Here is a 25,567-nt window from a genome sequence, read left to right as displayed (position 1 = left end):
CCTGCTAGGAGCTTTGAAGGACTTGACCGACATCCCTCGTATGAATTGGTGTCGTTTTGCTGCTGAGTACCTTATCGAGGCAATCCGTGAATCAAGGGAAAACAAAGTGCACAACCTGAATGTCGGTGGATGCGTTCATATTCTACATGTAAGCTTAAACTTTCAATAATTGCACATACTATGCTTCCAATACACATTCACATCAGTGTGGTACTAATAAACCATATTTCTATTCTGTCTAATTATTGCAGCTCATATATGTGGATCTACTTCAATCACATTTAGTCAAAATACCTCAGGGTTACCCAAGGATTAAATTTGTGGGTTCAGTAGTACTGGAACAAATAGATCATACTGGAAAAAAGAAGACACAAGACCATTGCAAGTTGTTTGAGAGCTTACAATTCCGGTATACAATCAGATCTTATCTGGGATACGGCTGCTTCATGGCTTCAGATCTGATTACAAAATTGACGCATAATATTCCTAAGATTTCGAAACTGAGGAGAAACCAGTTGATATTAGAACCTGAGGAGAACCAATGGCCACGCAGAGAGAGAGAGAGAACTTGACTCACCAATCTACTCATACACTGCCGCAAGAACTTGAGGAGAAACAATGGCGACGGAGAGAGAGAGAGAAACAAAGGAGACGGTGGTGTGTACTAGAACGATAGGAAGAATAAATATCCCCAAATGGTGGGCTCCCTTAGATTGTATTCTATACGACCTGTCAGACTGTACAGTTGTATTTTCATTGTATAAGTTTTCGGATGAGATTACTAACTTATATGAATCTAGCGGCACAGATCTTGACGAAAGTGAGGAACGGTGGATCTAACACCGGTACCTACCGGCACCGGTAGAATAACTTAGTCGTAGCTGCGCCTTAATTTCTCGTATGGACCGGAGGTGTGCAGTCAGATCACCGAGAGACGGACGGAGTCCAATGAACCTAGCTTGGAGTGCACCGGCTCGATCGGGACAGCATCCATCCATAACAGCGCGACGAAGGGGACGTGTAAGTCAGTAGGTGATACGTGTGATGATACGGCTAGCTACCCAGCCAAAAGGCTCCAGAAAATGCTGGCAGCTAGCTCTAGCCATGCCACAACTATTTTCTTGCGTTCTGTGAACAGAAGCTAGTAGTAGGAGCCTTGTGGGCATCTTTTTTCTTCAGGAAAAACCTGCGACCGATCTAAGCAGAAGCAGCTACTAGATAGGTAGACTTGCCCAACAAGACGAGACCTCAAGTTTTAGTCATGTCAGTTCAAACGCCGCCGAAAGTCTAGTAGGCCTTGGCCACGTACAGGAAGATAATCAAATGAGCTACAGCGTCCTACAGTACGTACGGACGCGCCCAATAGGCCTTTGCCGGACACGACGGGACCTCAATAACGCATGTCTAGCCAGTAGGCCACGACGGGCCTTCACGGAGCTGAGTACATCCGATCCAGGCGATTTCTAGCCTAGGCTCGGCACGCTGTAGTACTAGTACTGGGCTCACTAGTGACTTGCAGTTCCAGCTGAATTGAATGTCGGCTGTGTCACACTATAGACGAATAATGTGCCTATATATGTTGCCGGCCGTATTTGTTTTCCATAGTATTTTTTTCTTGCACATCCATCCATCCAGGTCCAGCTGGTTACGTGCCGAGGATGTCAAATGCAATAATTTGCTCCTTTTGACGTAATGAACGATCACACCGTGCATGCAGCGGCCGTCGTTGTGGACCCAATCCTTGTCCGTTGCATGCCACATGCACCAGTTCATCCAAAGAAAACGAATTATGTTCAGAGAGTTTCTGCCTTCTTTCTTTGGTTCCCATGCCCCAGGACAGGCCAGAGCTGGCCACGCTGACGGCAACTGCACGCCAAAGAGCCCAACGTTACGGGTCAAGGAGTAGATGTACAAATTTGCTAACCGTCGACATAGTTAGTTTTAGGAGTAGGAGCGTACGCAAGCACACCGCCACTGTGGATGGCTGGTCACCAGCAGAACCGAAGCCATAAAGAGTGCTAATAAGGAGTCTACACTATGTTGGTTTTCGCATTACCGACGATCTCAGCGCGCACGTATAGCACATGGCCGGTGCTGTAGATCATGCCGGCCGGCTGCCAACTTGCCGCTGTTGCCCATGCGGCGCCGCTGCACACGTAGCGACCTCTCACGCTGACCCGCACATGATCACACGCCGGCTGCTTTGTGTGGAGGTAGGAGTAGGACCAACAAGTGACCAACAAGTCTCCATCCTCGAAGCAGCCATGGTGCAATAAACAAACAATATACTCATCCAGTCCAACTAACACGATCCTAATACGTCATCACTTGCGTTTTTCGTAACAAAATGGCGATTCTCACTGTCATGCCCCTCCTAATATGGAGTAGTGCTGCCTGCGCAGGCCGTGCCTACAAATACAGCCGCGCTCTCGCCGAGGTAACCAATTCATATCGATCCCCAGCCAACCAAGTTACGAAACAAAGCAAGTGCCGGCCACGTACGAGAGTTCAGCCAGGAGGAAGCCATTGTTGCCATCGACCCATCTTGGACCGGCAGCTCGGAACGCTCGGAGTCATCTGCAGCGGAGATGGGCTCGATGGGACCTGCCGCCGCCGGGAAGCCACACGCGGTGTGCCTGCCGTACCCGGCGCAGGGGCACATCACCCCGATGCTCAACGTGGCAAGCTGCTCCACGCCCGGGGCTTCCACGTCACCTTCGTCAACACCGAGTACAACCACGCCCGCCTCGTCCGCTCCCGCGGCGCCGCCGCCGTGGCCGGCCTCCCAGGCTTCCGCTTCTCCACCATCCCCGACGGCCTGCCGCCGTCCGACGACGACGACGTCACGCAGGACATCCCTGCGCTCTGCAAGTCCACCACTGAGACCTGCCTCGGGCCGTTCCGCGAACTCCTCGCGCGGCTCAACGACCCTGCCACCGGTCACCCAGCGGTCACATGCGTCATCTCTGACGTCGTCATGGGGTTCTCCATGAAGGCCGCCAACGAGCTCGACCTCCCCTACGTCCAGCTCTGGACCGCCAGCGCCATCAGCTATCTCGGGTACCGCCACTACCGCCTCCTCATCGGCCGTGGCCTCGCCCCACTCAAAGGTACGTATGCACTGCTTTTTGTTTTGTTTCCCGTCAGTGCGCGCGTCAACAATTTCTGCTCGGTGCGGCCATTGATAGCTGCTGATCGAAGCTCTTATCTGAATATATGTCTTTACGCATGCAGACGCCGAGCAGCTGACGAACGGATACCTTGACACGCCGGTGGAGGACGTGCCGGGCTTGCGGAGCATGAGGCTCAGGGACTTCCCGTCCTTCATACGCACCACGGACCCGGACGAGTACATGGTGCACTACGTCCTGCGGGAGACGGAGCACACGGCCGGTGCGTCGGCCGTCATCCTCAACAGCTTCGACGAACTGGAGGGCGAGGCGGTGCAGGCCATGGAGGCGCTCGGCCTGCCCAAGGTCTACACGCTCGGCCCGCTCCCGCTGCTGGCGCACAAGGAGCCGCCCTCGCCGCGCTCCGCCATCAACCTCAGCCTCTGGAAGGAGCAGGACGAGTGCCTGCAGTGGCTGGACGGCAGGGAGCCCGGCTCCGTCGTCTACGTCAACTTCGGCAGTATCACTGTCATGACCAGCGCGCAGATGGTGGAGTTCGCGTGGGGACTCGCGCAGAGCGGGAAGCAGTTCATGTGGATTGTCCGTCGAGACCTGGTGAAGGGCGACGCCGCGGTGCTCCCCGAGGAGTTCCTGGCCGAGACGGCGGGGCGCGGGCTCATGGCGTCCTGGTGCCCGCAGCAGCAGGTGCTCGACCACCCCGCCGTGGGCGCCTTCCTGACGCACAGTGGCTGGAACTCGGCGCTGGAGAGCTTGTGCGGCGGCGTGCCGGTGATCAGCTGGCCGTTCTTCGCCGACCAGCAGACCAACTGTAGGTACCAGTGCAACGAGTGGGGTGTCGGCATGGAGATCAACAGCAACGTCCGGCGCGACGCTGTCGCCCGACTTATCACGGAGATCATGGAAGGGGAGAAGGGGAAGAGCATGAGGAAGAGAGCGCAGGAGTGGAAGGAGAGCGCGGTCAACGCGGCCATGCCCGGCGGCTCGTCTCACCGAAATTTCGACGAGCTGGTCCGTGACGTGCTCCTACCCAAGAACTAGCTCTACATCGATCTTCACTGTAATTAGAGAACACTACAACTGTACCTTATTTGCTTGTTAAGAAAGTTCGTTCCTTCCGAGAGTGATGATGGCCCTGAGTGGAGTAACAAAAATGCCAAACATACGGGTAGCTTTTTATGGTGTGCTGATGTAGACCATGGTAAATTTTACTTCATGAAACAAGATGGCAATTACTACTGAACATTATATGGTACATTTTTTGTGCTCTACATGATGGTAACTTTTAATCCACATTTTTTGTGTCTTCATGTATGTAGTAAAAATACCTTAACAAATTTAATCCACATATTTTTGCCACCATGTACAGATGCAAATTGTCATGCCTTTTTTTGGGGGGTTCGTTCAAAAAATCTTTGAATAACGGCCTTTTTAATGTGAGAGAACAACTATTCGTAAGTTTGCCATGTTACGATTTTCAGATTTTTTTTACATTTAGCATGTTCTAGAGAAAATTTTCTATCATTTAGTGATAACCACATTTTGCAATTTTATAATCTTTTGATCTATGTAACATGGATGGACGTCTGTCGGGGCCCGACGAGATCTTAAACCCGACCACACCTCTCATCTCGCCACCCTTCTCCTGGCAGGGGCTGATAGCCACGAACATTGTCACAACACAGTTGACGCCATCATGCCAGATGACAATCGATCACACGCTATCATTCTTTAGATAGTGTTTCATCACATAGCAACACACGTGTATTTAGCTGGTTAATAAGAAAGGAGAACGTTGTATTCCATAGAAGTCCCATAATAAGCTCGCACATCTATTATTATTGTATTATGTGTATCTCCTAAAGTTGCTCTTACGCAGGATATCATCCGTCAAATGCCGACTGCTGCCCTATCACAATAGGTCTCAATCGGTCGCGCAAGGGACCTTTTTTATGTTAATCTTTGTAAGTGATTTCCGAAAGTCCAAAATAGTTGCTCAGAAATAAATATGATATCAAACCTGAAATAATATGAGACAACTCATGGAAATTCTATTTAGAACGTAAAAAATGCTATCCAACCAGAAAGAACATAAGCCGAGTATGTTCCCGACCTCGACCACTGGTTTGCCACCGTTGAGTTTTCGCGTAAGGTAACTCCAACGACGTGCATCAAACGCCTCTAATCCGGTCATGCGGTCCGGATACGTTTTGTTCTAACACCCTGCATCAAACATACATGGACCAGTTTGATGTTCGAGTGCTCACAAACACGAACCAAACTTGGGGAAGAATTGGGAAGTCCGGACAATTTGTTTGGTATATTTTGTCCATTGTCTGTAGGAGCACATGTCCTCACGTACGCCTTCGCTCTCGTACGTGTGGGCAGCCTAAGCGCTAGGGTTTCTAGTGTCTCCTGTCGGCGCCGTCACCGGTCTATCTCGCTTTCTATGGTCTTAGGGCCATGGAAGCATGGTGGATCCCGGCCCTTGCCGACGGGAGGGCTTTGTTTTCATATGATTTTTTAAGTTTTGTGAGGGTATGTGTCCTGCTCAGAGAGGCAAGGCGGCGGCGGCTCTCTGAAGATGGAATAAGGTCCTTCACGCCTAGCCCCCATCCCGGTGGTGTTTCTACCATCTACGATGGGCGTGCGGAGGTTTGTCTCTGGCAGATCTCGCGAGATTTGGTCGACGTTTGTCTTTGATGGATCCACGTGGAGCCGGTCTTCATTTGTATGTGTTCACATGTCTACAGGTTGGATCCTTCTGATCTAAACATCTCTTCATCATCGGCGATTGCTGTCTTGGTGTGTTGGTCCTATGGGGTCTTAGCACAATGAATTCCCGACTGTCTACTATAATAAGGTTTGCCCGACTCCGATGAGGGAGGGGCGATGATCGCGGCGCGCCTTTGGCCTGCTCTAGTGCTTGTAGTCGTCGCTAGGTGGTCTACGAACCTAGATGTATTTTTTACTTCTGGTGTTCTTTGTATTACCTTGACAGTTGATGAATAGATTGGAAGTTTTCCTCGTGAAAAAAAGAGCACATGTCCTCACATCCCATGTGCTTTCTTCTCTAGGTTTGTTTGGCTCACTCTGATGCCTGTATTTGAATCATCTGGGGCGCAACCTCCTCGTCGGTGTGTGCATTCACTAGTAGAAAAACGGCCATTCGTCCCGGTTCGTAAGGCCCATTTGTCCCGGTTAGGGAACCGGGACTAAAGGGTCGTTACTAAAGCCCTAAACCTTTAGTCCCGGTTCTTACACCAACCGGGACAGATGGGTCTCCACATGGCCACGGCGGCTTGCCCTGACAGGGGGTCTTTTGTCCCGGTTGGTAGCACCAACCGGGACCAATAAGCTACCACGCGTCAGCATTTCACGGGTTAGGGTTTTTGTTTTTTTTGAAGGGGGGGGGGTTGGGGGTTTTGTATGGTTAATTTTGGGAGGTTTCATATATTGTGTTAGGTAGCTAATTAATTAATAGAGAGAAGTGTCCTCTCTTTTCTCCGTGCTTGGTCGACGCTAGCTAGTAAGCAAATGAAGGAAACCATTAAGTACAGAAGTTCGTCATGAACATATTCATACAGAGGGAAGTGATATCGACCTCTCCTTCTCCGAGAGATTGATCGAACAACAAGTTTTCGTATATCTATCCGGCGCTACTGGCTACTGATACGTCTTCGTCGTATCTACTTTTCCAAACACTTTTGCCCTTGTTTTGGACTCTAACTTCCATGATTTGAATGGAACTAACCCAGACTGACGCTGTTTTCAGCAGAATTGCCATGATGTTATTTTTGTGCAGAGATAAAAGTTCTCAGAATGACCTGAAAATCAACGGAGAACTATTTTGGAATATATAATAAATACTGGAAGGAAGATCCACGTCAGGGGGCCTCCACCTGTCCACGAGGTGGGGGCGCGCCCCCTGCCTCGTGGGCCCCCTAACGCTCCACCGACCTCAACCTTGACTCCATATATTCACTTTCAGGGAGAAAAAAACCAAGGAGAAGGATTCATCGTGTTCTACGATACGGAACCGTCGCCAAGCCCTAAACTCCCTCGGGAGGGCTGATCTGGAGTCCGTTCTGGGCTCCGGAGAGGGGAATCCGTTGCCATCGTCATCATCAACCTTCCTCCATCACCAATTTCACGATGCTCACCGTCGTGCGTGAGTAATTCCATTGTATGCTTGCTGGACGGTGATGGGTTGGATAATATTTATCATGTAATCGAGTTAGTTTTGTTAGGGTTTGATCCCTAGTATCCACTATGTTCTAAGATTGATGTTGCTATGACTTTGCTATGCTTAATGCTTGTCACTAGGACCCGAGTGCCATGATTTCAGATCTGAACCTATTATGTTTTCATCAATATATGAGAGTTCTTGATCCTATCTTGCAAGTCTATAGTCACCTATTATGTGTTATGATCCGTTAACCTCGAAGTGACAATAATCGGGATACTTACCGGTGATGACCGTAGTTTGAGGAGTTCATGTATTCACTATGTGTTAATGCTTTGGTCCGGTACTCTATTAAAAGGAGGCCTTAATATCCCTTAGTTTCCAATAGGACCCCGCTGCCACGGGAGGGTAGGACAAAAGATGTCATGCAAGTTCTTTTCCATAAGCACGTATGACTATATTCGGAATACATGCCTACATTACATTGATGAACTGGAGCTAGTTCTATGTCATCCTAGGTTATGACTGTTACATGATGAACCGCATCCGGCATAATTCGCTATCACCGATCCATTGCCTACGAGCTTTCCATATATTGTTCTTCGTTTATTTACTTTTCTGTTGCTATTGTTATCATCACTATAAAACACCAAAATATTACTTTTGCTACTGTTACCTTTTGCTACCGTTACCACTACTATCATATTACTTTTCTACTAAACACTTTGCTGCAGATATTAAGTTTCCAGGTGTGGTTGAATTGACAACTCAGTTGCTAATACTTGAGAATATTCTTTGGCTCCCCTTGTGTCGAATCAATAAATTTGGGTTGAATACTCTACCCTCGAAAACTGTTGCGATCCCCTATACTTGTGGGTTATCAAGACCATTTTCTAGCGCCGTTGCCGGAGAGCATAGCTCTGTTCTTTGAGTCACTTGGGATTTATATCTGCTTATCATTATGAAGAACTTAAAAGATCCAAGAACCAAGATTTATCCCTCAACTACGAGGGGAGGTAAGGAACTGCCATCTAGCTCCGCACTTGATTCACCTTCTGTTTTGAGTAAGCTTGCGACACCTAAACCTACTTCTGCTATTAATTCTAATATGTCGCATGTTATTGATGATGCCACTTCTGCTATGCATGATACTTATGATGAAACTACTTCTATGCTTGATACTACTGTGCCACTTGGTGAATTTCTTGATGAACAAATTGCTAGGGCTATAGAGAATGAAATTATTGAAACTGATAATATTGATGAAAGTGATGATGAAGATTCTCCCCCTAGACATTGAGGGAGTCCTGGATCAGGGGGTCCTCGGACAACCAGACTATATACTTTGGCTGGACTGTTGGACTATGAAGATACCAGATTGAAGACTTTGTCCCATGTCCGGGTGGGACTCTCCTTTGTGTGGAAGGCAATCTTGGCAATTCGGATATGAAGATCTCCTTCCTTGTAACCGACTATGTGTAACCCTAGCCCCCTCCGGTGTCTATATAAACCGGTGGGTTTAGTCCGTAGGACAAGAACAATCAGAATCATAGGCTAGCTTCTAGGGTTTAGTGATGACCCACAAGTATAGGGGATCTATCGTAGTCCTTTCGATAAGTAAGAGCGTCGAACCCAACAAGGAGCAGAAGGAAATGATGAGCAGTTTTCAGCAAGGTATTCTCTGCAGGTACTGAAATAAGTGGTAACAGGTAGTTTTGTGATAGGATAAATTGTAATGAGCAACAAGTAAAAAAAGTAAATAAAGTGCAGCAAGGTGGCCCAATCCTTTTGTAGCAAAGGACAAGCCGGAACAAACTCTTATAATAGGAAAAGCGCTCCCGAGGACACATGGGAATATCGTCAAGCTAGTTTTCATCACGTTCATATGATTCGCGTTCGATACTTTGATAATTTGATATGTGGGTGGACCGGTGCTTGGGTGTTGTTCTTACTTGAACAAGCATCCCACTTATGATTAACCTCTATTGCAAGCATCTGCAACTACAACAAAAGTATTAAGGTAAACCTAACCATAGCATGAAACATATGGATCCAAATCAGCCCCTTACGAAGCAACACATAAACTAGGGTTTAAGCTTCTGTCACTCTAGCAACCCATCATCTACTTATTACTTCCCAATGCCTTCCTCTAGGCCCAAATAATGGTGAAGTGTTATGTAGTCGACGTTCACATAACACCACTAGAGGCTAGACAACATACATCTTATCAAAATATCAAACGAATACCAAATTCACATGACTACTAATAGCAAGACTTCTCCCTTGTCCTCAGGAACGAACGTAATTACTCACAAATCATATTCATTTTCATAATCAGAGGGGTAATAATATGCATATAGGATATGAACATATGATCTTCCACCAAATAACCCAACTAGCATCAACTACAAGGAGTAATCAACACTACTAGCAACCTACTAGCACCAATCCCGGACTTTGAGACAAGAATTGGATACAAGAGATGAACTAGGGTTTGGAGATGAGATGGTGCTGGTGAAGATGTTGATGGAGATTGCCCTCTCCCAATGAGAGGAGCGTTGGTGATGACGATGGTGATGATTTCCCCCTCCCGAAGGGAAGTTTCCCTGGCAGAACAGCTCTGCCGGAGCTCTACATTGGATCCGCCAAGGTTCCGCCTCGTGGCGGCGGAGTCTCATCCCGAAAAGTTCCTTCCTATTTTTTTTTCTCATCGAAAGGCCTCATATAGGAGAAGATAGACGTCGGAGAGCCACCAGGGGGCCCACGAGGTAGGGGGCGCGCCCCCCACCCTCGTGAGCAGGGTGTGGGCCCCCTGGCCTTCATCTTTGGCGAGGATTTTTCTTTATTTATTTTAAGACGTTCCGTGGAGTTTCAGGACTTTTGGAGTTGCGCAGAATAGGTCTCTAATATTTGCTCCTTTTCCAGCCCAGAATTCCAGCTGCCGACATTCTACCTCCTTATGTAAACCTTGTAAAATGAGAGAGAATAGCCATAAGTATTGTGACATAAAGTGAAATAACAGCCCATAATGCAATAAATATTGATATAAAAGCATGATGCAAAATGGACATATCAACTCCCCCAAGCTTAGACCTCGCTTGTCCTCAAGCGAAAAGCCGATAACAATAAATATGTCCTCATGTTTAGAGGTAGAGGCGTTGATAAAAATAAAATACGGACATGAAGGCATCATGATTATTCTCATAACAGCAACATATATAGATTTTGTCATATGATTACTTATATTCAAGTGATGATCTATTCACAATGCAAAAGTATAAATCATAAACCTTATTGGGCTCCGACAAACTATAATCTCAGTCATTGAAGCAATTGCAATTTATCATAACATCGGAAAGAGTCTATGTCAGAGCTAAAAAGAAAGTCCACATACTCAACTATCATTTAGTCCTCCATAATTGCTAACACTCACGCGATACTTGTGGTTACGGAGTTTTAATTGGACACAGAGAAAGATAGGGGCTTATAGTTTTGCCCCACAACCTTTTACCTCAAGGGTAATGTCAACAATAATGGTTCATGCTCCCCTACATCCAATTAGGTATATATATCATGTTCTTTCCAACATGCTGAGCTTGCCAAAGGATAAAATGAAAAGGTAAAGGTGAAGATCACCATGACTCTTGCATAAGGTAGAGGATAATAATAAAGGATAGGCCCTTCGCAGAGGGAAGCAGAGGTTGCCATGCGCTTTTATGGTTGGATGCATAAAATCTCAATGCGAAAGAACGTCACTTTATATTGCCCCTTGTGATATGAACCTTTATTATGCAGTCCGTCGCTTTTATTACTTCCACATCACAAGATCGTATAAAGCTTATTTCTCCCACACCAATCAATCATACATATTTAGAGCAATTTTTATTGCTTTGCACCGATGACAACTTACTTGAAGGATCTTACTCAATCCATAGGTAGATATGGTGGACTCTCATGGCAAAACTGGTTTAGGGATTTTGGAAGCACAAGTAGTATTTCTACTTAGTGCTGAGAATTTGGCTAGCATGAGGGGGAAGGGCAAGCTCAACAAGTTAGAGGATCCATGACAACATACTTTATCTCAGATATAAGAAATACATAACTCATTACGTTGTCTTCCTTGTCCAACATCAACTCTTTAGCATGTCATATTTTAATGAGTGCTCCCAATCATAAAAGATGTCAATGATAATATATATATATATATATATATATATATATATATATGTGTGTGTGTGTGTGTGTGTGTGTGTGTGAAACCTCTCTTTCCTTATTACTTCCTATTAATTGCAACAATGACCAAATGTCTGCCAACTCCCAACAACTTTTAATCATCATACTCTTTCTATGTGAAGTCATTACTCTCAATAAGATCAATATGAACTTTTTATTTCTTTTTATTCTTTTCTTCTTTCTTTTATTCACCCAAGATCATGGCAAAATAATCAAGCCCTTGACTCAAAACTAGATTACAAAGAGAGATCATAAAGCAAAACTCAAAACTAGATCATGCCATAAACTTTATTCTACTAGATCAAGATACTACTAATAGGATCGAACTAAGAAAAACGGTAAAGATAGGAGTTGTGATTGTGATACGACACTGGAGGTGACGAATAATCACACATCGAGCGTAAGAGGTCCTCCAGCTTGCGAATAATGCCCTTGAGTGCGACAATATGCTCCTTCAACAAAATATTTTCTTGTGTGAGATACTTGTTTTGAACACGAGCTAACTCAATCATCTTGAAAGCTTTGATCTCAGTTGGGGTAAGAAGGTTATGATCAATTTGAATGGTATCTTTTGCTGTTGGAGCTTGATCCTCTGTGGTCTTCTTGATCCTTTCATCCTTGTTGACCCTCGTGGGTTCTTCCCTCTTCAGATCTATCTTCATTAGCCAAGCATCATTGTCACCATTGTTGGAGGAGGGAGACGACATGATGCCTAGCCTGGAAACCCTGACAGAAAACAGCCCGAAACAAGAACAGAGGAGGTTTGTGTGATACGGGAGTCAAAACCTTCAGGAGAATATATAATGAATTTTTATCGACCAAAATACGTATCGTGCAAGAAAACGGAGTCTGGAAGGCACACGAGGTGCTCACGAGGTAGGGGGGCGCGCCCAGGGTGGTAGGGCGCGCCCACCACCCTCATGGGGCCCTCGTGTCCTTCTCGGACTGCTACTTATTTTTCTATTTTTCTAAATATTCCAAAACGGAGAAATATTGCCTTAAAATTGTTTTGGAGTCGGTTTATTTACCGTACCACATACCTATTCCTTTTCGGAGTCTGAAACATTCCGGAAAGTGTCCCTTATGTATTCCTCCGGGGTTACGGTTTCAATAACATTGGTTTCAACATTTATGGGATTACCTGAGATATAATGTTTAATTCTTTGATCGTTTACCACCTTCGGATTTGTGCCCTCGAAGTTGTTGATTTTTATGGCACCGGAACGATAGACCTCTTCGATAACATAGGGGCCTTCCCATTTAGAGAGAAGTTTTCCTGCAAAAAATTTTAAACGAGAGTTGTATAGCAATACATAATCACCTACATTAAACTCACGCTTTTGTATCCTTTTGTCATGCCATCTTTTAACTTTTTCTTTAAACAACTTGGCATTTTCATAAGCTTGGGTTCTCCATTCATCGAGTGAGCTAATATCAAATAACCTCTTCTCACCGGCAAGTTTAAAATCATAGTTGAGATCTTTAATAGCCCAATATGCCTTATGTTCTAGTTTGAGAGGTAAGTGACATGCTTTTCCATAAACCATTTTATATGGAGACATACCCATAGGATTTTTGTATGCAGTTCTATAAGCCCGTAATGCAACATCAAGTTTCTTACACCAATTCTTTCTAGACCTATTAACATTCTTTTGCAAAATTAATTTGAGCTCTCTATTGCTCAACTCTACTTGACCACTAGACTCTGGGTGATAAGGAGATGCAATTCTATGATTAACATCATATTTAGCAAGCATTTTACGGAAAGCACCATGAATAAAGTGTGAACCTGTTGGGGAACGTAGTAATTTCAAAAAAAATCCTACGCACACGCAAGATCATGGTGATGCATAGCAACGAGAGGGGAGAGTGTAGTCTACGTACCCTCGTAGACCGACAGCAAAAGCGTTATGACAATGCGGTTGATGTAGTCGTACATCTTCACGGCCCGACCGATCAAGCACCGAAACTACGGCACCTCCGAGTTCTAGCACACATTCAGCTCGATGACGATCCCCGGACTCCGATCTAGCAAAGTGTCGGGGAAGAATTCCGTCAGCACGACGGCATGGTGACGATCTTGATGTTCTACCGTTGCAGGTCTTCGCCTAAGCACCGCTACACAATATTATCGAGGAGTATGGTGGAGGGGGGCACCGCACACGGCTAAGAGAACGATCACGAAGATCAACTTGTGTGTCTATGGGGTGCCCCCTGCCCCCCTATATAAAGAAGTGGAGGAGGGGATGGGGCCGGCCCTCTCTATGGCGCGCCCTAGGTGAGTCCTACTCCCACCGGGAGTAGGATTCCCCTTTTCCTACTCCAACTAGAAGTCCTTCCATGTGCGGACCCTACGGGTTCGAGAACAATGTAGACATGACCAAGACACGTCTCCGGTCAATAACCAATAGCGGAACCTGGATGCTCATATTGGCTCCTACATATTCTACGAAGATCTTTATTGGTCAGACCGCATAACAACATACGTTGTTCCCTTTGTCATCGGTATGTTACTTGCCCGAGATTCGATCGTCGGTATCTCAATACCTAGTTCAATCTCGTTACCGGCAAGTCTCTTTACTCGTTCCATAATACATCATGTCGCAACTAACTCATTAGTTGCAATGCTTGCAAGGCTTATGTGATGTGCATTACCGAGAGGGCCCGGAGATACCTCTCCAACAATCAGAGTGACAAATCCTAATCTTGAAATACGCCAACCCAACATGTACCTTTGGAGACACCTGTAGAGCTCCTTTGTAATCACCCAGTTACGTTGTGACGTTTGGTAGCACACAAAGTGTTCCTCCGGTAAACGGGAGTTGCATAATCTCATAGTCATAGGAACATGTATAAGTCATGAAGAAAGCAATAGCAACATACTAAACGATCGAGTGCTAAGCTAACGGAATGGGTCAAGTCAATCACATCATTCTCCTAATGATGTGATCCCGTTAATCAAATAACAACTCTTTGTCTATGGTTAGCAAACATAACCATCTTTGATTAACGAGCTAGTCAAGTAGAGGCATACTAGTGACACTCTGTTTGTCTATGTATTCACACATGTATTATGTTTCCGGTTAATACAATTCTAGCATGAATAATAAACATTTATCATGAAATAAGGAAATAAATAATAACTTTATTATTGCCTCTAGGGTATATTTCCTTCAGTCTCCCACTTGCACTAGAGTCAATAATCTAGTTCACATTGCCATGTGATTTAACACCAATAGTTCACATCATTATGTGACCAACACTCAAAGGGTTTACTAGAGTCAATAATCTAGTTCACGTCGCTATGTGATTAACACCCAAAGAGTACTAAGGTGTGATCATGTTTTGCCTGTGAGAGAAGTTTAGTCAACGGGTCTGCCATATTCAGATCCGTATGTATTTTGCAAATTTCTATGTCAACAATGCTGTGCACGGAGCTACTCTAGCTAATTGCTCCCACTTTCAATATGCATCCAGATTGAGACTTAGAATCATCTGGATCAGTGTCAAAGTTTGCATCGACGTAACCCTTTATGATGAACCTTTTGTCACCTCCATAATCGAGAAACATATCCTTATTCCACTAAGGATAATTTTGACCAATGTCCAGTGATCTACTTCTAGATCACTATTGTACTCCCTTGCCAAACTTAGGGCAGGGTATACAATAGGTCTGGTACACAACATGGCATACTTTATAGAACCTATGGCTGAGGCATAGGGAATGACTTTCATTCTCTCTCTATCTTCTGCCGTGGTCGGGTTTTGAGTCTTACTCAACTTCACACCTTGTAACACAGCCAAGAACTCTTTCTTTGACTGTTCCATTTTGAACTACTTCAAAATCTTGTCAAGGTATGTACTCATTGAAAAACTTATCAAGCGTCTTGATCTATCTCTATAGATCTTGATGCTCAATATGTAAGCAGCTTCACCGAGGTCTTTCTTTGAAAAACTCCTTTCAAACACTCCTTTATGCTTTGCAGAATAATTCTACATGATCTCCGATCAACAATATGTCATTCACATATACTTATCAGAAATGATATAGTGCTCCCACTCACTTTCTTGTAAATACAGGCTTCACCGCAAGTCTGTATAAAACTATATGCTTTGATCAACTTATCAAAGCGTATATTCCAACTCCGAGATGCTTGCACCAGTCCATAGATGGATCGCTGGAGCTTGCATATTTTGTTAGCACCTTTAGGATTGACAAAACCTTCTGGTTGCATCATATACAACTCTTCTTTAAGAAATCCATTAAGGATTGAAGTTTTGTTATCCATTTGCCAGATTTCATAAAATGTGGCAATTGCTAACATGATTCGGACAGACTTTAAGCATTGATACGAGTGAGAAAATCTCATCGTAGTCAATACCTTTGAACTTTGTCAAAAACCTTTTTCCACAAGTCTAGCTTTGTAGATAGTAACACTACTATCAGCGTCCGTCTTCCTCTTGAAAATCCATTTATTTTCTGTGGCTTTCCGATCATCGGGCAAGTCAACCAAAGTCCATACTTTGTTCTCATACATGGATCCTATCTTAGATTTCATGGCCTCAAACCATTTCGCGGAATCTGGGCTCATCATCGCTTCCTCATAGTTCGCAAGTTCGTCATGGTCTAGTAACATGACTTTCAGAACAGGATTACCATACCACTCTGGTGCGGATCTCACTCTGGTTTACTTACGAGATTCGGTAGTAACTTGATCTGAAGTTATATGATCATCATCATTAGCTTCCTCACTAATTGGTGTATTAGTCACAGGAACAGATTTCTGTGATGAACTACTTTCCAATAAGGGAGAAGGTACAGTTACCTTATCAAGTTCTACTTTCCTCCCACTCACTTCTTTCGAGAGAAACTCCTTCTCTAGAAAGGATCCATTCTTAGCAATGAATATCTTGCCTTCGGATCTGTGATAGAAGGTGTACCCAACTTTCTCCTTTGGGTATCCTATGAAGACACATTTCTCCGATTTGGGTTTGAGCTTATCAGGATGCAATTTTTTCACATAAGCATCGCAACCCCAAACTTTAAGAAACGACAACTTTGGTTTCTTGCCAAACCACAGTTCATATTGTGTCGTCTCAACGGACTTAGATGGTGCCCCTTTTTAACGTGAATGCAGCTGTCTTTAATGCATGACCCCAAAAACGATAGTGGTAAATCGGTAAGAAACATCATAGATCGCACCATATCTAATAAAGTACGGTTACGACATTCGGACACACCATTACAGTGTGGTGTTCCAGGTGGCGTGAGTGGTGAAACTATTTCACATTGTTTTAACTGAATGCCAAACTCGTAACTCAAATATTCTCTTCCACGATTAGATCGTAGAAACTTTATTTTCTTGTTACGATGATTTTCCACTTCACTCTGAAATTCTTTGAACTTTTCAAATGTTTCAGACTTATGTTTCATCAAGTAGATATACCCATATCTGCTCAAATCATCTGTGAAGTTCAGAAAATAACGATACTTGCCACGAGCCTTAATACTCATCGGACCGCATACATCAGTATGTATTATTTCCAATAAGTTTGTTGCTCGCTCCATTATTCTGGAGAACGGAGTCTTAGTCATCTTGCCCAAGAGACATGGTTCGCAAGCATCAAGTGATTCCAAAATCCCATCAGCATGGAGTTTCTTCATGCGCTTTACACCAATATGACTTAAATGGCAGTGCCACAAATAAGTTGCACTATCATTATTAACTTTGCATCTTTTGGCTTCAATATTATGAATATGTGTATCACTACGATTGAGATCCAACAAACCATTTTCGTTGGTGTGTATGACCATAGAAGGTTTTATTCATGTAAACAGAACAACAATTGTTCTCTAACTTAAATGAATAATCGTATTGCAATAAACATGATCAAATCATATTCATGCTCAACGCAAACACCAAATAACACTTATTTAGTTTCAACACTAATCCCGAAAGTATAGGGAGAGTGCGATGATGATCATATCAATCTTGGAACTACTTCCAACACACATCGTCACCTCGACTTTTACTAGTTTCTGTTTATTCTGCAACTCCCGTTTCGAGTTACTACTCTTAGTAACTGAACCAGTATCAAATGCCGAGGGGTTGCTATAAACACTAGTAAAGTACACATCAATAACATGTATATCCAATATACCTTTGTTCACTTTGCCATCCTTCTTATCCACCAATTACTTGGGGTAGTTCCGCTTCTAGTGGCCATTCCCTTTGCAGTAGAAGCACTCAGTCTCAGGCTTAGGTCCAGACTTGGGCTTCTTCACTTGAGCAGCAACTTGCTTGCCGTTCTTCTTGAAGTTCCCCTTCTTCCCTTTGCCCTTTCTTGAAACTAGTGGTCTTGTTAACCATCAACACTTGATGTTTTTCTTGATTTCTACCTTCGTCGATTTCAGCATCACGAAGAGCTTGGGAATTACTTTCGTCATCCCTTGCATATTATGGTTCATCACGAAGTTCTACTAAGTTGGTGATGGTGACTAGAGAATTCTGTCAATCACTATTTTATCTGGAAGATTAACTTCCACTTGATTCAAGCGATTGTAGTACCCAGACAATCTAAGCACATGCTCACTGCTTGAGCGATTCTCCTCCATCTTTTAGCTATAGAACTTGTTGGAGACTTCATATCTCTCGACTCGGGTATTTGCTTGAAATATTAACTTCAACTTCTTGGAACATCTCATATGGTCCATGACGTTTAAAACGTCTTTGAAGTCCCAATTCTAAGCCGTTAAGCATGGTGCACTAAACTATCAAGTAGTCATCATATTGAGCTAGCCAAACGTTCATAACGTCTGCATCTGCTCCTGCAATAGGTCTGTCACCTAGCGGTGCATCAAGGACATAATTCTTCTGTGCGGTAATGAGGATAAACCTCAGATCACGGATCCAATCCGCATCATTGCTACTAACATCTTTCAACTTAGTTTTCTCTAGGAACATATCAAAATAAACACAGGGAAGCAACAATGCGAGCTATTGATCTACAACATAATTTGCAAAATACTATCAGGACTAAGTTCATGATAAATTTAAGTTCAATTTAATCATATTACTTAAGAACTCCCACTTAGATAGACATCCCTCTAATCCTCTAAGTGATCACGTGATCCAAATCAACTAAACCATGTCCGATCATCACATGAGATGGAGTAGTTTCATTGGTGAACATCACTATGTTGATCATATCTACTATATGATTCACGCTCGACCTTTCGGTCTCCGTGTTCCGAGGCCATATCTGTCTATGCTTGGCTCGTCAAGTATAACCTGAGTATTACGCATGTGCAACTGTTTTGCACCCGTTGTATTTGAACGTAGAGCCTATCACACCCGATCATCACGTGGTGTCTCAGCACGAAGAACTTTCGCAACGGTGCATGCTCAGGGAGAACACTTCTTGATAATTAGTGAGAGATCATCTTAAAATGCTACCGTCAAACTAAGCAAAATAAGATGTATAAAAGATAAACATCATATGCAATCAAAATGTGTGACATGATGTGGCCATCATCATCTTGCGCCTTGATCTCCATCTCCAAAGTACTGTCATGATCTCTATCGTCACCAGCATGACACCATGATCTCCATCATCTTGATCTATATCAATGTGTCGTCACACGATCGTCTCGCCAACTATTGCTCTTGCAACTATTGCTATCGCATAGTGATAAAGTAAAGCAATTACTTGACGCTTGCATCTTATGCAATAAAGAGACAACCATAAGGCTTTTGCCAGTTGCCGATAACTTCAACAAAACATGATCATCTCATACAACCACTTACATCTCATCACGTCTTGACCATATCACATCACAACATGCCCTGCAAAAACAAGTTAGACGTCCTCTACTTTGTTGTTACAAGTTTTACGTTGCTGCTACGGGCTTAGCAAGAACCGTTCTTACCTACGCATCAAAAAACCACAACGATAGTTTGTCAAGTTGGTGCTGTTTTAACCTTCGCAAGGACCGAGCGTAGCCACACTCGGTTCAACTAAAGTTGGAGAAACTGACACCCGCCAGCCACCTGTGTGCAAAGCACGTCGGTAGAACCAGTCTCGCATAAGCATACGCGTAATGTCGGTCCGGGCTGCTTCATCCAGCAATACCGCTGAACCAAAGTATGACATGCTGGTAAGCAGTATGACTTATATCGCCCATAACTCACTTGTGTTCTACTCGTGCATATAACATCAACACATAAAACCTCGGCTCGGATGCCACTATTGGGGAACGTAGTAATTTCAATAAAAAATCCTACGCACACGCAAGATCATGGTGATGCATAGCAACGAGAGGGGAGAGTGTAGTCTACGTACCCTCGTAGACCGACAGTGGAAGCGTTATGACAAGGCGGTTGATGTAGTCGTACGTCTTCACGGCCCGACCGATCAAGCACCGAAACTACGACACCTCCGAGTTCTAGCACACGTTCAGCTCGATGACGATCCCCAGACTCCGATCCAGCAAAGTGTCGGGGAAGAGTTCCGTCAGCACGACGGCATGGTGACGATCTTGATGTTCTACCTTCGCAGGGCTTCGCCTAAGCACTGCTACAATATTATCAAGGAGTATGGTGGAGGGGGGCACCGCACACGGCTAAGAGAATGATCACGAAGATCAACTTGTGTGTCTATGGGGTGCCCCCTGCCCCCGTATATAAAGGAGTGGAGGAGGGGAGGGCCGGCCCTCTCTATGGCGCGCCCTAGGTGAGTCCTACTCCCACCGGGAGTAGGATTCCCCTTTTCCTAGTCCAACTAGGAGTCCTTCCATGTAGTAGGAGTAGGAGACAAGGAAGGGGAAGAGGGAAGAGAAGGAAGGAGGGGGCGCCGCCCCTCCCCCTAGTCCAATTCGGACTAGTCAATGGGGGGGGGGGGCGCGCGGCCTGCCTCTCCCTCTCCCCTAAAGCCCAATAAGGCCCATATACTTCTTCCCCCGTATTCCCGTAACTCCCCGGTACTCCGAAAAATGCCCGAACCACTCGGAACCTTTCCGATGTCCGAATATAGTCGTCCAATATATCGATCTTTACGTCTCGACCATTTCGAGACTCCTCGTCATGTCCCCGATCTCATCCGGGACTCCGAACTCCTTCGGTACATCAAAACTCATAAAGTCATAATATAACTGTCATCGAAACCTTAAGCGTGCGGACCCTACGGGTTCGAGAACAATGTAGACATGACCGAGACACGTCTCCGGTCAATAACCAATAGCGGAACCTGGATGCTCATATTGGCTCCTACATATTCTACGAAGATCTTTATCGGTCAGACCGCATAACAACATACGTTGTTCCCTTTGTCATCGGTATGTTACTTGCCCAAGATTTGATCATCGGTATCTCAATACCTAGTTCAATCTCGTTACTGGCAAGTCTCTTTACTCGTTCCGTAATACATCATCTCGCAACTAACTCATTAGTTGCAATGCTTGCAAGACTTATGTGATGTGCATTACCGAGAGGGCCCAGAGATACCTCTCCGACAATCGGAGTGACAAATCCTAATCTTGAAATACGCCAACCCAACATTTACCTTTGGAGACACCTGTAGAGCTCCTTTATAATCACCCAGTTACGTTGTGACGTTTGGTAGCACACAAAGTGTTCCTCCGGTAAACGGGAGTTGCATAATCTCATAGTCATAGTAACATGTATAAGTCATGAAGAAAGCAATAGCAACATACTAAACAATCGAGTGCTAAGCTAACGGAATGGGTCAAGTCAATCACATCATTCTCCTAATGATGTGATCCCGTTAATCAAATAACAACTCTTTGTCTATGGTTAGCAAACATAACCATCTTTGATTAACGAGCTAGTCAAGTAGAGGCATACTAGTGACACTCTGTTTGTCTATGTATTCACACATGTATTATGTTTCCGGTTAATAAAATTCTAGCACACACTCTGTTTGTCTAGCATGAATAATAAACATTTATCATGAAATAAGGAAATAAATAATAACTTTATTATTGCCTCTAGGGCATATTTCCTTCAGAACCACCATTAGCCATTAAATATCTAGGGACTCCAAACCTCGGGAAAATAACTTCCTTAAGCATTTTAATAGAAGTGTTATGATCGGCACTACTAGTTGGAATAGCTTCTACCCACTTAGTAACGTAATCAACAGCAACTAAAATATGTGTGTATCCATTTGAGGCAGGAAAAGGTCCCATATAATCAAAGCCCCACACATCAAATGGTTCAATAACAAGTGAATAATTCATAGGCATTTCCTGACGTCTACTAATATTACCAATTCTTTGACATTAATCAAAGACAAGACAAACTTACGGGCATCCTTGAAGAGAGTAGGCCAATAAAAACCAGATTGCAATACCTTATGTGCAGTTCTATCTCCAGCGTGGTGTCCTCCATAAGACTCGGAATGACACTTGCGTAGGATCTGTTCCTGTTCATGCTCAGGTACACAACGTCTAATAACACCATCTACTCCTTCTTTATAAAGATGTGGGTCATCCCAAATGTAATGTCTTAAATCATAGAAAAACTTTTTCTTTTGTTGGTATGTGAAGCTAGGTGGTATAAATTTAGCAACAATATAATTAGCATAATCAGCATACCATGGAGTACTACGAGAAGTACTTATAACATTTAATTGTTCATCAGGAAAGCTATCATTAATAGGTAGTGGGTCATCAAGAATATTTTCTAACCTAGACAAGTTGTCTGCAACGGGGTTCTCAGCTCCCTTTCTATCAACAATATGCAAATCAAATTCTTGTAGCAAGAGAACCCATCTAATAAGTCTAGGTTTAGCATCTTTCTTTTCCATAAGATATTTAATAGCAGCATGATCAGTTTGAATAGTTACTTTAGAATCAACAATATAAGATCTGAACTTATCACAAGCGAATACAACTGCTAAAAGCTCTTTTTCAGTAGTAGCATAATTTCTTTGAGCATTGCCTAGAGTCTTACTAGCATAATGAATAACATCAATTTCTTATCAACTCTTTTCCCTAGAATAGCACCTACAGCATAATCACTAGCATCACACATAATTTCAAAGGGTAGGATTCCAATCAGGTGGCTGAACAACAGGTGCAGTGACTAATGCTTTCTTAAGTATTTCAAATGCTTCTACACAATCATCATCAAAGACAAATGGTATATCTTTTTGCAATAAATTAGTCAGAGGCCGAGAAATTTTTGAGAAGTCCTTAATGAACCTCCTGTAAAATCCGGCGTGACCAAGGAAACTTCTTATACCTTTGATGTCCTTGGGACACGACATCTTTTCAATAGCATCAACCTTGGCTTTATCAACTTCAATACCTCTTTCAGAAACTTTGTGCCCCAAGACAATACCTTCATTAACCATAAAATGGCACTTTTCCCAATTCAAGACAAGATTGGTTTCTTCATATCTCTGCAAAACTCGATCAAGATTGCTCAAGCAATCATCAAAGAGGAACCATAGACGGAAAAGTCGTCCATGAAAACCTCACAAATCTTTTCACAAAAGTCAGAGAATATAGCCATCATGCATCTTTGAAAGGTAGCAGGTGCATTACATAAACCAAAAGGCATACGTCTATAAGCAAAATTACCAATGTAAAAGTAGTCTTTGATTGATCTCTAGCCGACACAGGTATTTGAGAGAAACCAGAATAACCATCTGGAAAGCAATAGTGTGTATGTTTGCATAATCCTTCTAGCATTTGATCAATAAAAGGTAAGGGGTAATGATCTTTCTTAGTAGCTTTATTTAATTTGCGGAAATCAATTACCATCCTATAACCTGTGATAATTCTTTTTGGAATCAATTCATCTTTATCATTAGGAACAACAGTAATACCTCCCTTCTTAGGGACACAATGGACAGGACTTACCCACTCACTATCAGCAATGGGATAGATTATACCTGCCTCCAGAGGCTTTAGTATTTCTTTTCTTACCACTTCTTTCATTTTAGGATTCAGACGTCGTTGAGGATCACGAACTGGTTTGGCATCTGCTTCCAAATTTATTTTATGTTGACATAGAGTGGGACTAATGCCCTTAAGATCATCAAGAGTATATCCAATAGCAGCACAATGCTTCTTCAGAGTTTTCAATAATCTTTCTTCTTCATGCTCTGAAAGGTTAGCACTAATAATAACAGGATATATCTTCTTTTCATCAAGATAAGCATATTTAAGATTATCAGGCAAAGGTTTAAGCTCAAACATGGGATCACCCTTGGGTGGAGGAGGATCCCCTAAAATTTCAACAGGCAAATTGTGTTGTAGAATAGGTTCCTGTTTAAAGAATACTTCATCTATTTCCCTTCTTTCATTCATGAACATATCATTTTCATGGTCTAGCAAATAGTGTTCTAAAGGATCACTAGGAGGTACGGCAATAGAAGCAAGACCAATAATTTCATCCTTACTAGGTAATTCTTCCTCACGATGTTGTTTACTAAATTTAGAGAAATTAAACTCATGAACCATATCATCCAAGCCAACAGTAACAACATTCTTTGTGCAATCTATGGTAGCATTGACAGTATTTAAGAAGGGTCTACCAAATATAATGGGACAAAAGCTATCTTGCGGAGAAGTAAGAACAAGAAAATCAGCAGGATACTTAGTTTTTCCACACAAGACTTCAACATCTCCAACAATTCCAATTGGTGCAATAGTATCTCTATTAGCAAGTTTAATTGTGACATTAATATCTTCTAACTCAACAGGTGCAATATCATGCATAATTTCTTTGTATAAGTCATGAGGTATAACACTAGCACTAGCACCCATATCACATAATCCATGATAACAATGATCTCCTATTTTAACAGAAATAACAGGCACGCCTACCACAGGTCTATGTTTATCTTTATCACAAGGTTTAGCAATTCTAGCGGTTTCACCTTCGAACTGAATAACATGCCCATCAATATTATCAGACAAGAGATCTTTAACAATAGCAATGTTAGGTTCCACTTTAACTTGCTCAAGAGGTGTATAAGTTCTAATATTGCTTTTACGAACAACAGTTGAAGCTTTAGCATGATCCTTTATTCTAACAGGGAAAGGTGATTTCTCTACATAAGAAGTAGGAACAATAAGATCATTATAAGTGACAGTCTTTTCTTCAACTTTAATAGGTGCAGCTACTTTTACTTCTATGGGAGGATGATATTTAAACCACTTCTCCTTAGGGAGATCAACATAAGTAGCAAAAGATTCATAGAAAGAAGCTACTATCTCAGAGTCAAGTCCATATTTAGTGCTAAACTTACGGAAAATATCGGTATCCATAAAAGATTTAACACAATCAAACTTAGGTGTCATACCTGACTCCTTACCTTCGTCGAGGTCCCAATCTTCAGAGTTGCGTTTAATTCTATCCAATAAATTCCATCTGAATTCAATAGTCTTCATCATAAAAGAGCCAGCACAAGAAGTATCGAGCATGGTGCGATTGTTATCAGAAAGCCGAGCATATAAATTTTGAATAATTATTTCTCTCAGGAGCTCATGATTGGGGCATGAATATAACATTGATTTAAGCCTCCCTCAAGCTTGAGCGATGCTTTCTCCTTCGTGAGGCCAGAAATTATATATATAATTGCGATCACGATGAACAAGATGCATAGGGTAATACTTTTGATGAAATTCCAACTTCAATCTTTTATAGTCCCATGATCTCATATCATCACATAGCCTATACCATATCAATGTGTCTCCCTTCAAAGATAAAGGGAAGACCTTCTTCTTAGCAACATCATCGGGTATACCTGCAAGCTTAAATAATCCACAAACTTCATCCACATATATTAAGTGCTCATCAGGATGCTTTGTTCCATCTCCTGTAAAAGGGTTAGCTAGCAGTTTTTCCATCATACCCGAAGGAAATTCAAAAGGAGTTTCATTTTCAATAGGTTCAGTAGGTTGAGGAGCAACTCTTTGCTCTACTGGACGGGGTGAAGATACCCCGAACAAACCCCTCAGAGAATTACTTTCCATAGTAACAAGTGA

At 43.2% G+C, this 25,567-nt stretch overlaps 1 pseudogene; it reads left to right on the top strand.

Moving 5' to 3' along the window:
* The first annotated feature begins 2,463 nt into the window (after window positions 1-2,463).
* On the top strand, window positions 2,464-4,340 carry LOC119314221 (annotated as a pseudogene).
* The last annotated feature ends 21,227 nt before the right edge of the window (window positions 4,341-25,567 follow it).

Source organism: Triticum dicoccoides, chromosome 6A (genome assembly GCF_002162155.2).
Source record: "Triticum dicoccoides isolate Atlit2015 ecotype Zavitan chromosome 6A, WEW_v2.0, whole genome shotgun sequence".
Taxonomy (NCBI): domain Eukaryota; kingdom Viridiplantae; phylum Streptophyta; class Magnoliopsida; order Poales; family Poaceae; genus Triticum; species Triticum dicoccoides.
This window is presented reverse-complemented; position numbering and strand designations above follow the sequence as displayed.